Genomic DNA, 18,536 nt, shown 5'->3' on the forward strand with positions numbered 1-18,536 from the left:
ATGAGTGCGTTAGTGCATACAACTTGTATGGCATAATATGGTTTTGCTTTGTTTTCAAAACTCTTTTGAGGGCTTCCCTGCTGGATTTTAATTCCATTGATAAAATAACCATATTTATGGCTTTGTGTGAATGTGCATGCTCCTTTGCAGGTACAGTAGATGAAGATTGAAAGATGTTTGTGTGATTGTGTTTGTGTGAACGTAAACATGTATAATAAATTAAAATTAAAATTTAGTTAATTAACGAAATATTTTTTTATAACTCTATTCCAGAACTGCAAGAATGAACAAATCCTACGATAACCGATTTTAAAGCCTGCAACAACCAACCGATTTTATAGCCTGCAACACTATGTGTTTATAATACATTTGCTTGGGCTAAAAAGTTTTAACACCTCGAAACGTGGGTCCTGGATATTGGTTCTTACATATAGATCTTCTTCTTCTGCTTCCGTCCATCGGTATATCCATGTTTATTTGTAATCTCGCTATAAGTCACATTTATAGACTGATTCTCACGAAATTGATTGTGGTAAGAGCATGGATGTCAGAATGGAAGCCTATTGTTTTTGGAGTTGATTGCAAAAAATTTAGGCATTGAAATGGAGAATTGAAAATTGCTGCTGAGGACTTGGCAGTAGCCAATTGTTATTTAACTTCGTAACCTTACAACACAGGTTGGAGTTATTATATACAGATTGCAAATATCGTCCGATCCTCACGAAAATTTTCACAAAGGTAGGGTTGGGCTCAGAAGGGCTAGGCCTATTGTTTTCAAAGATGTCCGCAATATATTTGGGGTTGAAATGGACCAACAACTAAAAATGTTCCTGATTTTGCAGCCATTATAAAGGTCACAAACGAAATCTCGCATAAAGTTAGAGTTTGGGACAGCGGGTACAATACACCACTAATTTTGTGTAAAAAAAAAATACTAGCATTACTTACAGGCGATATCCGAAATAAACAAAAGGCAGACTTCTGGCTTTTTTATGCTGATTTCGTAGACGAATATAGCCAAATATCGTAGACAAGCAAATCATATAGATGAGTCTAAATTTGGAGGTACAGAGGGGCTTCTTGCTTTTGGAGATGATTGCAAAATATTTAGGGGTTCAAATTAACCAAAAACAGAAATGTTTTCCCGATCACACAAGCCAATCGACACGCCTGTGAAGAGAGTTAAGGACAGGGAATAATTCTAACATTTTGGATGACCATTGGATTATATTTAGCTGTAAAATGGACTACAACAACTAACAGCCCGACGGAGGGCATAAATATTGGGCAAATGTCCCTAGTCAAAATCCTAATTTCAAAAGCGAAATCTTCCAATATGGATTTAGACATTAGGGGGCTTCTAACATATTGTAGTGTTGTAGGGTATAACATAGTCTGCCCTGCACGACTATAGCCTTTGCTTACTTGTTTTTATAATATTGTTCTCAAGCTGTACTGCACTTAATGTTGGGATGCTAAAGCATTTTTTTCGTATGTATTAAAATGGTCCATGATTATTACAAAACCTAGTAAAGACAGTCGATTTATGTTATTATATTCCAAAAAACTCTTTGAATGGGGTATTATTAACTTGGTTTTGCCCAGAACTTTAAACATCTTTGAAATATTGTTCCTAGTACAGGGTTGCCCATATTCGACGGACTCATCTGGCAACGCCATAACTTTTGACAGAGATGTCACATCGCTTAATGACATACCGCGTTTTAAGCGTCAGTCCAGGCAGATTTTTACCATGAACCAAAAGACGCCACGCGATATAGTTGAAATTTACATTCAACAGAAGAAGTCAATTGTGAAAACTCAACGTGCTTTTAAAACATTAATAAATGTGAGAAGTGCGCCTTCTAAGAACACCATTAAGCGTTTATACGAAAAATTTTCGACTGGTAAGGCTCTTTCTAATCCGAAGAGGCCATATAAAAGTCGACCAAGGCGATCGACCGAGAATATCGCTGCCGTACGAGCCAGTGATGAGAGCCTCGTCGATTGGAATGGGCCCAAAGGTCCGTCGGATATGGGCAACCCTGTACTCGTGTAAATACAAGAGCAATTATTTTTTAGTTCTACGAACAAAAGAACGAAGACTCTTCGAAAAATATTTTTTAAAAATTCCACGTCTCGCAGGTGCTTCAAAAAACAATTTTTTTTTTTAAAAATCCAAGCTCTTCAGAAAATATTCTTTAAAAAACCTAAAGTCTCTTCAAAATATATTCTTTAAAAAATCCACGTCTCGAAGGCTCTTCAACGAAAACAAATATAAAAATGAAAAAAAAAAGACTAATAAAATATTTCTTACTGTGTAGAGAGAGGCAAAGAAAGCCCAACATACCAAAAATTCAATACAGCTTGAGAACAATATTATAAAAATATAATTTTTCAACAATGCTTGAGAAACACTTATGTTCCACAAACATTTCTCAAATCTGTCCCTTGTTGACAAATTAGTTTTGATTTTTTGTGAAAATTGTCAGCAAGAAATTATTTTCTTTGGCAAAAAACAAAATCACGCGAATTTAGGACCCATTTCTGGACCGAACCCTTAAGGTATGCACGAATAATAAATCCGGGAATCTTTCACATAAATTATTCCAATCCCATTTCAGATTGGAAGCATCAAAAAAGTTGAAGGAATTCATTAGATGTGTAGTCTTAGTGGAAGATATGCAGAAGTTCAAATAAGGGAGAAGAAAGCGTCAGGGTATCAAGGCCACATGAGGCAGTGACTACTGGGATGTCCATCAAGAAAAAAATGTGAAAAATGATTAAAAATTAAAAAAATAATAATATTATGTACTATTACAAAAATAAGCTTATTATAATATTATTATTGTAAGCTTATTCTACAATTTCAAGTATAAGCTTATAAATAAGGGTTCCGTTTCGATTATTCTATACTTGTTACACAAACATTTTTCAATGTTTTCTCAAGATTTTCTCAAGCTTAAGGCTTATGTTCATAAGCTTATTGTAATATCCCAACATACCAAATTGACTTGAGAATAATATTTTAATAAGCTTACAAACATAAGCCTAAAGCTTGAGAAAATCTTGAGAACGTATTGAGAAATGTTTGTTTAACAATTATAGAATAATCGAAAAGGAACCCTTATTCATAAGCTTACGAAAGTAATATTTTATAAAGCTTATTTTTTCAATGGTAAAAAATATTTATTTATTCATTTTTTAATTATTTTACACATTTCATTCATTGATTGCCATCCCAGCTGTCACTGCATCCTGTTGCCTTGATACCTAGATGCTTTCTTTCCCCTTATTTGAGCTTCTGTATCTCCTCCACTTATTCTTCACTTCTGTTGAATTCCTGCAACTTTTTGACGCCTCCATTCTGAAATGAGATTGAAATAATTTATACTACAGATTCCCAGATTTATTATTCATCTTTACCTTAGAGTTTCGTCCGGAAATGGGTCCTAAATTCGCGTGATTTTGATTTTAACCAAAGAAAATAATTTTTTGTTGACAATTTTCACAAAAAAAATCAAAACAAATTTGTCAACAAAGGACGGATTTGAGAAAAGTTTGTGCAAAAAAGTGTTTCTCAAGCATTGTTGAAAAATTCTTATGATAAACTATTTTCATAATATTATTCTCAAGCTGTATTGTATTTTTGGTATGTTGGGATTATTCTCAAGCCATTTTGGTATGTTGGGAGACTGGAAATATTTTTTATTTCAAAACACATACAATCACAAAATTATTTTGAATTTCTTTGCCTAGCCCTACTATAGGCTGTGTTTTTTCAATCAAAATATTTAAGTTTTGTACAAATTTTTATTGGAATTTTACTTGTCGTTCTCAAATTTTTAATTGACCTTCTAGAAAAATGTCGTGGTGCAGGCTGTGGAACGATATAAAAAATATTGGGATCGACTATAAAGATTAGTTCGCTGAAAAAAGGATGTGGATCTGCTAGATAAGTTAATGTTTCAATGAATTTGGTAAGATCTATGGATGGCTATAGGCTGCATATTGAAGTAACGGAAATAAAATCTCTTATTTTGCAGCCACTAAAGGATTTATCAAAAGCCCACGAGATAATAGACCTCTGATGACAAAACTAGATTCGCTTATAAAGATACACGATGAAACAGCTCTAAAGCAGTTTAGTCCATAAACGAGATATGCACAAAAGCGGATTATTCTACATTTGATTCTATTGCATTAAGCTATACTGCTGACGCTTCGTCAGATGAAAGAAATGGATGTTTTACTAACGAATATAACTTTGAATATTATGAAATCTTATGGTTCTGCTCCAAGATCTTAAACAAAGTTATTCTGCCAAAGATGACTAATGCCATGTTTACGTTACAACTTTTTGTAGGGTTAACCTACTTTGAGAGGATTTATTTGAAGTAAAAGTAATGGAAATGACAATTTAAATCCAAATCCAGTGGGTTAACCCTCATATATATAAACGTACTATAAGAAGCAAGTTATCATGAACAATTGTCACGAATTAGTTAGCAAGTAAATGTAAGCTTTTTACATGTTGTAGACGTCAAGGAGATTATAGGGATCCTCAACTAAAGGTATCAGGCAGGTAAGTTTTCTTTTTTATTTACCATTTCGGCTTGGACCTCAAAGTCTGAGGTGTAGAGACTTGAAAGGAATAGTTTGTAATTAATTAAAATGATTGTTTCCCTTTATGCTTTACTTAGTGTGTCAAAGCAATCTGACATCATTAGATATAAAATCCAAAATTCGCCATACAGCCTTTTAGTTGCGTAAACTACAAATAAGTTATACAGCTCCCTCCAGTGACTGCCCACGGCGATTGGCAGTACTGGCTACGAAGGAATCAGGAATCTTAATAAACAAATAAAACTAGTAAAAGGGCGGGCGGGCCGAACTGTTAATACCCTCCACCATTTTAAATGAACTTGGAACATTACGAAGACCTGGTCCTGCATATACAATTTTTTGTCATAGTCTGTAGTACCCATTACGAACTTAAAATACGAAATTTTAAATAATTCGGCTAAAAAATATCTCTAATATCTTCAAACTGGAAATAATTCCGGTGAAAACTAAAATACCAAATTAAGGCAGGTGCCGAAAGGCCGGCAGAATTTTACCTTGATCGAGTAGTATCAGTATCAGTCAAAGTATCAAAGAAAATGCTGAAATATACGTGGGGTACAAAGATCTAGTGAATCGAAGTTTTCCACTTCAATCTATACGGAAGTGCAACTTATGAGGGATTGATTATTAGACTATTGAAACGTGTGACCTTTTTATGCCCTACACCACAAGGTGGTCAGGGTATTATGTCTTTGTGCATTTGTTTGTAACAGGAAAAGGAAACGAAATAAACCCATAGTTCCTTTTGATGATTTGCATAGAATCACATTCTGAGTCGATTTATGCATGTCCGTCTGTCCATGTATTTTTGTAAACAAAGTACAGTTCGCATTTATTGCCCTGCCCAGATGAAATTTTGCACAAATCATTTGTTTGGCCCAAGGACGAACTCTATTGAAATTGGAGATAATCGGTCAAAATTTAGATATAGCTCCCATATATATCTTCGTCCGATTTGCCTTTTATTGTGCACCAAACGTGTAATATCAGTCCGAATTGTATGGAATTTTGCACGTACGATCAGATTGGACCTGAAAATAAGTATGCCAAATTTGATCGAAATAGGTTCAGATATAGTTCCCATATATATTGTTCATCCGATTTGTTATTTTTGTCCTCCGTAGCCGTTATATGCACTCTGTAACAACAATATTTGGGGGAATATATCAAATACAGCTCAGAAATACATTTGCTAAATTTCATCGAGATCGGTTCAGATTTGGATATAGCTCCTATATATAACTTCGTCCGATTTACCTTTGATTGTGCACCAAACGTCTAATACTTGCCCAAATTAGATGAAATTTGGCACATACTACCGAATTGAGTCTAGAAGGTAGTATGCCAAATTTGGTGAAAATCGGTTCAGATATAGCTATCGCTCCCGTATATATTGTTCATCCGATTTGTCATATATGTTACCCACAGCCCTAATATGCACTCTGTAACAACGATATTCAGGGAAATATATCAAATACAGCTCAGAAATATATTTGCCAAATTTTATCGAGATCGGTTCCGGTTTGGATATAGCTCCCATATATATTTTTATCCGATTTCAAATTAATTTTGCACCAAATGAGCAATATAAGTCCGAATTTAAAAGATACAAATTCGGCATATTTAGTCCTTTGAACTTTAAATTATAATTATAATCATAGCGTGTATGATTGAATTCTCATAAAAACTTTTAATTGTTATGCGCAGCTCGGGCCCCGCCCGACTTTAAGACTTTCTTTACTGGTTTTATTGGAGATAGCAAAAGGGCTGGGCCGATATCTATCATTTTCATGTCAGCAAAAATATGAGGCTGTGTGAAATTTGAAAAGAATCTGATGGTATTTTACAAGCGATTCGTTATTTAAAATGTTGACTCCTTAATGGGGGGAGGTACCAGAGGAAGTGAGCTGATATATCCTATATTTACATCAGATCTCGTGTGAATAAAAATGTTGGGATGAGTAACATTTAAAGAGGATCGGATGTTTATTTCGCGTTTTACGAGTTTCATGATTATTCAAAAATGTGTCCTTTTGTGGGGGAGGTACCGAAAGGAGTGGACCGATATATCCCATCTTCACACCAGGTCGTGAACTTGAAATAGAAATATTTTGATGAGCCAAGTTTGAAACATATTTATCATAAAACGGTGGGCGTTGGCCTTTGGGATAGTTGGAAAAATTAAAATTATTGGAAACAATTTGGAACGGGTTATTCGGACATATTCTTTAATATTTTCTTTTTTACGGTTGTCAAATGCCTTTTTTAACTTTTTGGTATTAAAATATAAAATAATGGATCCCATGAATAAATTCATAGATTCCTAAGACTATATATTCACATCTTCTAAGTTGAAGGTGAATAGGTGGTGAAAAGGTGAACATTTTATAGTAAATATGTGTCTATCGCCTGACTTAAGCCATTTTTATAGAGCACGAATCACGTCAACAACCAACCACTAACGTAGGGCAACTTTCTTCAAATATGCATTTTTCATGAGATTTTTTATGGCATTTAGAGGCAGCTTAAGTCATCTTCCACTCGATTTCTTTTTCTCTTGGTATTTGGGCACATTTGCTTCGTTGGTTGGGTACATAAAGAAAAATGTGTTTTTCATGCTAATCATTGGCAGCCATAGAAGTGGCAAACCGAAATAAAAGGGATTAACAGCCATAATCGAATATAGCCAGAACATGGCAACATTTTCTCAATAGAAATCCATAGACATTGAAAAAGCTTGGAAAGGAAGTTGTGATACCATTCTCATACCTAGTTGTGGGGGTGTGGACGTGGATGTTTTCTTTTCCCCAGTGGGGAGGAGGGGAAGGAGTCGTTGTGTATAGGTATTCAATGCTCTATCTGATGTTCGAAATGAAAGTGGAGTTTGGAACAAAAATGCCGAAACTTTTATTTGAGTAGGTAGGTGTTTGAACATACATACCTCCATGCTTGTACCTAAGGGTGACAGTTTTTTTCTCAGGTTGCGGATTTTCGTTTCATTGTTCGTTTTTCACTTTGTGGTATTGGTTTCAGTTTCACAAAGCGAAACATTATAAATACTCCCTAGAGAGGTCAAAACTAAAATTTATTTCCCTTGTCACAATGTTAAGTGAAGGAACATTTTGAGATTTTCTTTTGTTTTGTTAAAAAATGTTACCGATAGAGTTTCTATTGTTTTTCTTTCTTTTTACAAAGACATTATCGAAGTCATACCTTTTACAAAATCCTAACTTCATCTTTGAATGAATATTCAATGTGTCAATATTGAAATCAATTTAAGTTTTTTAATGGACCTCTTTACCGCTGGTCGGCAGATTGCAATCAATGCAATGATCAGTGCGTAATATTATGAACCTTAGAATATTTTTAAAAAGAAATTACGTTTAAATTGTTTTTTTTTATACCCTACACCACATATTGGTAAGGGTATTAGGTCTGTGTGCATTTGTTTGTAACATTAAGACAACAGTTTGTAACATTGAGACAACAGCGACAACAGCTTTTTCATAGAATCACTTTCTGAGTTTGTCCGTCTGTCCATATATTTTTGTGAACAAAATGCAGGTCGCATTTATCAGCTGATTGATATGAAATTTTCCAACATAAATTTGCCCAAGGACGAAAATTGGTGAGAATCATTTCAAATGTAGAGGTAGCTCCCATATATATCTTTAACCGTTTTCAAGTAAATTGTGCATCAAATGACTAATATAATCCCAATTGGCAATTCTAACTGAAATCATCCTACAAACAAGTACATCAAATTTGGTGAAAATCGGTTCAGATATAGCTATAGCTCCCATGTATATGTTTCATCCGATGTGGGGTTTTAAGTCCCTCAAATGCGTAATATGCCCTCTACGAAAATGATATTTGTTACCAGATAAGTTCTGGAGCTCAAAAATACCTTTGTTAAATTAAATCTCGATTGGATGAGATTAGAATATAGCTCCCATATAAATATCTTTATCCGATATTAGGTTTATTGTGCATCAAATGGCTAATATCAGCCCAAATTAACTGAATTTTGGTAAGAACTTCAAATTTGGTGGAAATCGGTTCACATATAGCTATAACTCCCATATATATGTTTCATCCGGTTTGGGGTTTTAAGTCCCTCACATGCGTAATATGCCCTCCACAAGAACAATATTTGGTACCAGATAACTTATGGAACTCAAAAATACTTTTGTCAAATTTTATCGAGATCGGTTCAGAATGTTATATAGTTCTCATATATACAGGCTGAGATAAAAAACTGCAACAAAGTCAAACGCCATAATTATACCCTACACCACATAGTGGTAAGGGTATTATGTCTTTGTGCATTTGTTTGTAACATGGAGAAGGAAACGAGATAGACCCATAGTTACTTTTGAGAACCTTCATAGAATCACTTTCTGAGTCGATTTATGCATGTCAGTCCGTCTGTCCGTCCGTCCGTCTGTCCATGTATTCTTGTGAACAAAATGCAGGTCGCATTTATTAACCGATTGAGATGAAATTTTCCAAACAATATTTTTTTGGCCCAAGGACGAACCCTATTGAAATTGGTGAGAATCGGATCAAATTTAGATATAGCTCCCATATATATCTTCATCCGATTTCGGGTTAAATGTGCACCAAATGTCCACTATCAGTCCAAATTACCTGAATTTTGGCACACCCAACCGAGTTCGGCCTAGAAGCAAGTGTATCAAATTTGGAGAAAATCGGTTCAGATATAGCTATAGCTCCCATATATATCTTTCATCCGATTTGATCTTTAAGTCCCTCCCATTCCTACTATGCACTCCACAACCGTGATATTTGGTACCAGGTGTTAGATGGAGCACAGAAATAGCTGTTTTAAATTTTATCGAAATCGGTTCAGATTTGGATATAGCTCCCATATATATCTTCATCCGATTTCGGGTTAATTGACCACCAAATGGCCAATATCAGCCCAAATGGCCCGAATTTTGGCACATGTGACCGAGATTAGCCTTAAAGCAAATACAACAAATTTGGAGAAAATCGGTTCTGAAACAGCTATAGCTCCCATATATATGTTTTATCCGATTTGGTGTTTAAGCCTCTCACATTCGTAATATGCACTCCACAAGAATGATATTTGGTACCAGATATAAGATAGAGCCCAGAAATAGCTGTTTGTAATTTTATCGAAATCGGTTCAGATTTGGATATAGCTCCCATATATATCTACATCCGATTTCGGGTTAATTGTGCACCAAATGGCCGATATAAGTCCAAATGGACTGAATTTTAGTACATCGGACCAAATTCAGCCTAGAAGCAAGTATATCAAATTTAGTGAAAATCGGTTCAGATATAGATATAGCAACCATATATATGTTTCATCCGATTAAGTGTTTTAGTCGCATACATTCGTAATATTCACTCCACAACCGTGATATTTGATACCATGTATTAGATGGAGCACAGGAATAGAAGTTTTAAATTTTATCGAAATCGGTTCAGATTTGGATATAGCTCCCCATATATATCTTCATCCGATTTCGGGTTAAATGTGCACTAAATGGTCAATATCAGCCCAAATCACCTGAATTTTCGTACATAAGACCGAATTCAGTCTAGAAGCTAATACGTAAAATTTGGAGAAACCCGGTTCAGAGATAGCTATAGTTCGTAAAATGCACGATAGAATTAGATAGATTTTGATTTTGTACCAAATATCTCATAGAGCTCTGAAATGCCCTGTATAAACCTTTTTACGAGAGCTCTACTAAATATGCATAGTGGCCCGACTTTTGAGCTTTCCGCCCGACTTTTGAGCTTTCCTTACTGGTTTTTACATTTGTATACCCTACACCACATAGTGGTAAGGGTATTATGTCTTTGTGCATTTGTTTGTAACATGGAGAAGGAAGCGAGATAGACCCATAGTTACTTTTGATGATCTCCATAGAATCACTTTCTGAGTTGATTTACGCATGTCAGTCCGTCCGTCCGTCTGTCCATGTATTCTTGTGAACAAAATGCAGGTCGCATTTATTATCCGATTGAGATGAAATTTTGCACAAATCATTTGTTTGGCCCAAGGACGAACCCTATTGAAATTGGAGATAATTGGTACAAATTTAGATATAGCTCCCATATATATCTTCGTCTGATTTGCTTTTTATTGTGCACCAAACTTGTAATTTTGCACATACAACCAAATTAAGCCTGAAAATAAGTATGCCAAATTTCATCGAAATCGGTTTAGATATAGCTATAGCTCCCATATATATTGTTCATCCGATTTTTTTATTTTTGTCCTTCGCAGCCGCAATATGCACTCTGTAACAACAATAATTGTGCAAATATATGAAATGCAGCTCAGAAATACATTTGCAAAATTTTATCGAGATTGGTTCAGATTTGGATAAAGCTCCCATATATATCTTTATCTGATTTCAAATTAATTTTGCACCAAATGGGCAATACAAGTCCGAATTTAAAAGATGCAATTTCTTCGGCATATTTAGTCCTTTGAACTTTAAATTATAATTATAATCATAGCGTGTATGACTGAATTCTCCCATAAAAACTTTTAATTGTTATGTGGAGCTCTACTAAATTAGGAAAGTGGTGTAGGGTATCAACGTGTCGGCCCGCCCGACTTTCGGACTTTCTTTACTGTTTTTTTTTTTTAATTTTATTGAACGAAAACAAAAAAGGTCGGAAATGGCATCAAATTTTAAAATAAGTTAGGATTTGTTCGAATTGGTCACCTTTAGCAAAAATTATAGCCTTCAAACGGCCAATGAAACCGTCACATTGCCATTCCCGGCGATGGGCTTGCTTGAGGGGATCGACACTTTGGTATTTTTTTGTGCCAACCTTGCTTTCCTAAATACTCTACACACAATAGTCCCACGGATTGGTATACGGAGATTTTAGTGGCCATTGTGCGCTGGAAATGAAGCGAGGAACCTCATTTTGTAACCATTCTTGGGTGGCGCGTGTTGAGTGCAATGGTGCTGAGTCCTGTTGGAATTCCAAGGTCTGTGGCCAAAATGGTTGTGTGCCCAAGGCTTTAATATACCCTTCAGAATATTTTCGCGATAATACTCGGCTTTTATTCTGATGCCACGGTCGACTGATTGAGCGGAGAGTGACCATCGGAGTGACCATGGCGGACCACATCATCATCATGGCCGGCGCTTGAGTTCTGGTGGCAACCGCTGTCCATCAGCTGACCTCTTTGGCAAGAAGACACAATAATTTTTTTTGTTTAGAAACTGCGACGAATGTTTTCTCATCGGAGAAAACCAAAATCGACAGTTCACCATTTTCGGCCAAGCGAAGCAACTCTTTAACTCTTTCGAGTCTATTTTCTTTCTGTTACGGTGTAAGTTCTTGCACTTTTTGGAATTTAAATACCTTTACTCCGAGCTCAATATTCAATATTTGCCGAATGGAATATTGCGATATGATCAGCTCACGACCCATTTTTCAGCCATTGCGACGCGGGTTTCGAGCAAGTCGCTTCTTTACTTTTCGATGTTGCGGTTTCTTCGCGTCCACTTCCTTAACTTGGACTACGCTACCAGTATCACGATAATGAGCGATGCTACGGGTCACAAAAGATTTATTCACATTTAAATGCTGGAGTGCTCTAACGATATCCACTTGTGGCTTTCCAGCCAAATATCAGCTACTATCACGCTTAAATTGCATCACGAATAACATTTTTTCTGGAAAATTCTTTTGTACGCTTGTAAACAATATAATGAGCTATCACTGGAATAATTTTAACAGGTGTCAGACGAGTGGCTTTGAATTGAAAACAGTCTAAAATTGGTTGCAGTTTTTCATCTCCCCCTGTATATGTAATATCAGCTTAAATTGAATAGATTTTTTCATATTTAACCTTTTGGTTAAATCCGGTCCGGTCACATAAATTCGCAATATAAACATTTTTGTTACGAAAAGCTCTCATTAATACGTATAGTGGTGTAGGGTATCATATAGTCGGCCCCGCCCAACATTTGAACTTTCTTTGATGGTTTCTTTATTTCGACGACGTTATCCACGTCATACCTTTTACAAACTCCTAACTTTATTTGTGAATGAATGATGGCCGTGTCAATATTGAAATCAATTTAAAATTACCGCTGGTGGGAAGATTGTAATCAGTACAATGATCAGTGATCCTCAGGGTATTAAAAAAATTTAAAATTGTTATTTTAAATATTTATCAATTTTAAAAGGTTTGAAAATCATAAATTTGATTTGTGCTCTGTTCGTAAATCTGCAAAAATCTTCTAGTATTGTTATTTGTTTTTCTGTTATCGTCGTAAAAAGCTGTTCAATATTACAGCTCTGGAATAGTGCATTGAATTTTTGTTTAAGATAGCAATAGATTTTTTGGGTTCTTTATCCCATATCACCTGCCTATATATGGTAGTCATATTTTTCGATAGATTTTGGCAGTAACAAGTTAGTTGTCATATTTCAAAACCTTTTATTTTCGTACATCACCCATATCTTGACAACAATATTATTCCTCTGGATAAAATCATCGCAATGCTCACGAATATGATATCTTTAAGTCTCCGCAATTGACAGCTATTATATTCAAATGCATTGCAAATCTAATCAAAAAAATTTTATTGTAATACCTGAGTTGCGATCTTAGATTTCCAACATTTTCCCTAGCCATGACATAGCGTCTAAGCCTAATATTTAACGTGACATGATACCTAAATGGCTTCTAATGTCAAACAATTGTTTCCCCTATTGTAAATCGTTGGAATAAAACATATTTGTATGTCAGTACAGAGGCAATGAAACGGTGACATGGAGGATTTTATTTTGCTGGTGCGATAAGTTCAATATGTATCTTGATATACACATAAAACTTAATTCGGGTTATCAACAAGGCTCTACATTAACATAGGGATTTACCACTCCAGGATATCAATATTTATGTGTGTGTGGGAAGAAACAATATGGAGAGGGGGGAATTACGTGTGAACATGTGAAATCAAATATTGATTTAAGGGAACGAAGGAAGGAGAGGAGATGGTGGTATGAACAGCGGAGTTGATTTGGATGAGTTAAAAAGAAAAGAATTTTTGGAAATATTCTTCACCATATAGAAAACAAAACCTGTTCTAAAATGTTGACAGGAAAATTTCTAATGCTAACTATTCTAAATTACGGTTCATACCAAAATATGAACTGTTTTCGATTTTTTTAGAAATTTGAGCTCAAATACCAAATCACAGTCAATTCGTTTGGAAAACAGATGCAGAGTCTTCATAATACATGAAATCATGCGATGTCGTAATATAATATTTCGATATATTTAAGTAGTTGACCTATTGCATTGGAGTCGCAAATATCAAATTATAGTTAAGCCCTGAATTCAGGCGGAAAAACTTTTTCGTACAGAGTATATGAGATTCCCGAATACCAAATTATATAGAACTTAGTTCATTCGAAAAATGAGTCCTAATTCTCTGGAATGTTCAAAGTCCAATTGTATCGTTATAAGTGTGATTATAACAAAACGTGAGCCGATATATCCTGTTACCAGAGGACGTTCAATAGAAAGCATTGAAATCTCGGAATACTTAAAAAATTACACTGTGCGCCAAAAATATTCTTCTATAATTACAGAAAACTCCCCGGGAACTATGAGAGTAGAACTTAAAATAGAATAAACGTGTATTGGAGCTTCTTACATTTTCATCACAAGGTAACCCCACATCCAAATTTTTTGAAAAAATTGGATAAAGATTCTTTGAAATCCGTTGATTTCAGGTATGTTGTGTCTTTTGGGAGTAAGGAAGATTAAACCCACTGATTAATTTGGTCAAAAATCTAAACCCTCAAGCGAGTCACCAAAACGGCCTTCTTGGTTCTTTTTTTTCAAGATATGGCAAAAAACTCCCTTTAAACGGAATTATAGCAAGTCAAAATATTCTACAATTTTTTTTTTTTATAAAATTCTACTATAGATTCTAGAATACGTGAAGAGTCTAAATCATACGAAGGAAACGTGGACCAAAATACACATATGTGCCTTCTACCTCAATTCGTTCGAAAGATAGCATGATTAAAACAGACAGACAGGGCGGACATAGCTAAATCGACTTAGAATTTTACGCTGATCAAGAAAATATATTTTCTTTGTTGGGTCTGATATGCGTATTTCGACGAGTTAAAAACGGAATGACAAATTTTATGTCCCTTATGTCCAAACCTATTTTGGAAGATTTCGCTTTTGAAATTATGTCACGAAGCACTGCCCACATATTATCCTATGCATTTTGACCAGGAATATTTGCCCAATATTTACGCACTTCATCGTGCTGCTAGTTGTTGTAGACTTCTTCCCTGTCCTTAACTCTTTCCTCAGGCGTGTTTATTGGCTTCAATTGTTTGATCAGATTTTTATACCCTACAACACTATGTGTTGGGGGTATTATAAGTTTGATTGGGCCAAAAATTATGTAACACCTCGAAATATTGGTTTCCCATATAGGAAAGTATATATGGATCTTCCTAGCTCGCCGAGCTGAGTCGATCTAGCTATGTATGTCCGTCCGTCCGTCTGTCCGTCTGTCCGTCTGTCCATGTTAATTTGTAATCACTCTACAGGTCGCAATTATGGCCCGATCTTCACGAAATTTAAAATGTAGGTGGGGTTAAGGCCAGAATAGAACCCTATTTCTTTTGGAGATGATCGCATAATATTTAGGGGTTGAAATGGACCAAAAACTGAAAAAATTCCTGATTTTGCAGTTGCTCTACAGGTCGCAATTATAGACCAATCGACGCGGAATTGCGCATGTAGCTAGAGTTTAGGGCGGGGAAGAAGCCTACCAATTTGGGTGGTCATCGGATAATATTTAGCGGGTAAAATAGACCATATCTTTTGTATTGAAAAAATTCAAAATTTTTCATTAAACCGCGAATATTTTAAATCCCGGCGAAATCAAAAGCTATGACAAGGTTACTTCTGATCTTTACATTCATGTTAACATCCATCAAATCGGATATATATGTGCGATATATATGCCTATCAAAAAAGATATGCTTGAAAGATCTCATATATGTCGAGAACGGCTGAACTGATTTCGACAGTTCTCATTAATTCAGAATGGCCTCTTGGCAGGAAACAAAAAACGTCTAAAAAATCGAATAGAAATATCTCTCTAAAGATGAAAATACTGATTTTGTAACATTTTTCATATTTTTTCAATTTTATATTTTGTCATATTTTTGGCATATTTTCATTTTGAATTAAACATTTGGTAATATTTCTACAGCTAACAAAACTAAGTAGTTAGGATATCAGGATATCATTTACAGATCGCATTTATGGCCCGATCCTTACGAAATTTTGCATGGGGATAAGATGAGGGTCAGAGTAGAAGCCTATTCTTTTTGGAGATGGTCGACATATATTTAGGGGTTGAAGTGGACCAAAAAACTGCAAAATTGTCAGCAGGTCGTAATTATCACCCGATCCTCACGCACATTTGAATGGGGGTTACCGGACATTGCAAAAGCCAAGCAGTTTTGGATGGCCATCCAAAAATATTCAATGTGTGAAATAGTTTGCCTACTTTTGTAGACAAAATACGAAAATGTCCATTCCAGTGACTTTTTGGAGAATTCACAAATACAGGAAAGACGCACTTCTGACTATTTCGTTGACGCTGATTTCGTTGAAGAATATAGTCAAATGTCTGTATCTCATATAGATGCGTTTTAGTCAAAAACCAATGATAAATGTTAATCTTTTGCCACTTCTGAGAGATTATAGGTCTTTGGGAAATATTGGTTCCAGATCTAGGAAGACCATTTACGTACAAAATCTGCCAATAAATTGGAAATGAGCAAATTTGTTTAAGTTGCTATTATTTGAAAATTAGAGAACGAAACCTGATGGTTTTCTTTTATTATTTGTCACAATATCTTGTGGAATTCGTTCGAGTTTCTCGCCTATATAAACTGTATCGTTTATTATAGTGTTGTAGGGTATTCAACGGTCGGCCCCGCTCGACTGTAGCCTTTGCTTACTTGTTTTTTTCTATTTTTGGTTCATTTGAACCCCTAAATATTTTGCGATCATCTCCAAAAGTAAGAGTCCTCTCTGTATTCCAAATTTAGACTCATCTATATGATTTGCTTGTCTACGATATTTGGCTATATTCGTCAACGAAATCAGCATATAAAAGCAAGAGGTTCGCATTTTGTTTACTTCGGATATCGCCTGTAAGTAATGTTGGTATTTCTTCACACAAAAATAGTGGTCCATTCCACCCGCCGACCTAAACACTAACCTCATGCGAGATTTCGTGTCCTTTGGTTTCCATTTGTGACCTTTGTAACTTATGCAAAATCAGGAACATTTTTAGTTTTGGTCCATTTCAACCCCTAAATATATTGCGGGCATCTTTGAAAACAATAGGCCTAGCCCTTCTGAGCCTTACCCTGCCCTTGTAAAAATTTTCGGGATAATCGGACGATAATTGCAATCTGTATATAATAGCCCCAACATGTGTTGTAAGGTGAAAAAATATTACGAAATGTACGCCTCAATATAAATAAAAATATAAAAAAAATAAAAAAATGTCACAAAATACAACAAAATCTATATTAACATCATTATTGGCATCTTGCTATGAGATTTTTTTAGATATTATTCTTTTATGACAGGAGGGCATTCAGAATTGACAAAATTTGTCAAAATCGGTCTAGCCATTCTTGAGATATAAGCATTTTAGCTAACACCCCCTTCCTTTGTTTATACACATTGTATATATTTCGCTATATATATCCGATATATTTACTATCGGCATCTACGTAACGGTCAGAATTGACCTGTTCATTTATGATTTCGCCGGTACTTAAAATATTCGCGGTTTAATGGAAAATTTGACTTTTATTTAACACAAATGTTATAGTCTATTTCACCCACTAAATATTACTCGATGACCATTAAAATTGGAAGCCCAGCCTCAAGCTCTATTGCCATGCTAATTTCCGCATCGATTGGTCCATTATTGCGACCTGTAGAGCAATTGCAAAATCAGGAATTTTTTCAGTTTTTTGTTCCAATTCGACCCCTAAATATTATGCGATCATCTCTAAATGAAATAAGGTTCTATTCTGACCTTAACCCCACCTCCATACTAAATTTCGTGAAGATCGGGCCATAATTGCGACCTGTAGAGTGATTACAAATTGACATGGACAGACGGACAGACGGACGGACGCTAGATCGACTCAGCTCGGCGAGATAGGAAGATCCATATATACTTTCCTATGTGGGAAACCAATATTTCGAGGTGTTACATAATTTTTGGCCCAATTAAACTTATAATACCCCCAACACATAGTGTTGTAGGGTATAATAAATAAATAAATAATTAGTTTTAATTAACATCTATGTTCAAAAAAGTAGCAGTAATATTATATGCAAAATTTTACTACACTTCTCAGAATATATTCTTTATGTAGTTAAAATAGTTTTTAAGAGAATTACATTCGAAATTTATTCACTACAATTTAAAATTATATGTTATTTGTTTTACAGATAATAAGACGTTTCCAATCCAAATCATTTCCCCTTCATTTTTTTAAGAGCGTCAAAGGAAGGATTTTTCTAGAGCAAATTATATTGTGATTCTATCTATAACTTTTTGTAAATAGTATAATAAAAACTATAAATGCCAAAATTTTGCGACATGAAATGGAAAACATGACAAAAACATTAAAAATACTTCAATTCGAAGTTTCCCTTGCTATTCCAAAAGAGTAGACCGATATGACCGTTTTTGTACCAATGAATCTGGATGTAATTCAAAGGTTTCTATAAAATTTCAAAGCTCTATCCTAAGTATTGCGAAATATATCTAAACCGAAGTAGTCCCTTTCTATAA

The 18,536-nt window shown here is 34.9% G+C and overlaps 2 long non-coding RNA genes across 2 annotated transcripts; both read left to right on the forward strand.

The window, feature by feature from the left end:
* Positions 1 to 2,365: 2,365 nt before the first annotated feature.
* On the forward strand, positions 2,366 to 3,682 carry LOC131803419 (uncharacterized). Its single transcript, XR_009342563.1, has 2 exons — positions 2,366 to 2,565; positions 2,625 to 3,682. It is a non-coding gene; the product is annotated as an uncharacterized LOC131803419 (long non-coding RNA).
* Positions 3,683 to 3,744: 62 nt separating this feature from the next.
* LOC131803431 (uncharacterized) lies at positions 3,745 to 18,269 on the forward strand. The gene is made up of 3 exons (XR_009342569.1): positions 3,745 to 3,980; positions 4,047 to 4,585; positions 18,191 to 18,269. It is a non-coding gene; the product is annotated as an uncharacterized LOC131803431 (long non-coding RNA).
* Positions 18,270 to 18,536: the final 267 nt, after the last annotated feature.

Source organism: Musca domestica, unplaced genomic scaffold (assembly GCF_030504385.1).
Source record: "Musca domestica strain aabys unplaced genomic scaffold, Musca_domestica.polishedcontigs.V.1.1 3, whole genome shotgun sequence".
Taxonomy (NCBI): Eukaryota; Metazoa; Arthropoda; class Insecta; order Diptera; family Muscidae; genus Musca; species Musca domestica.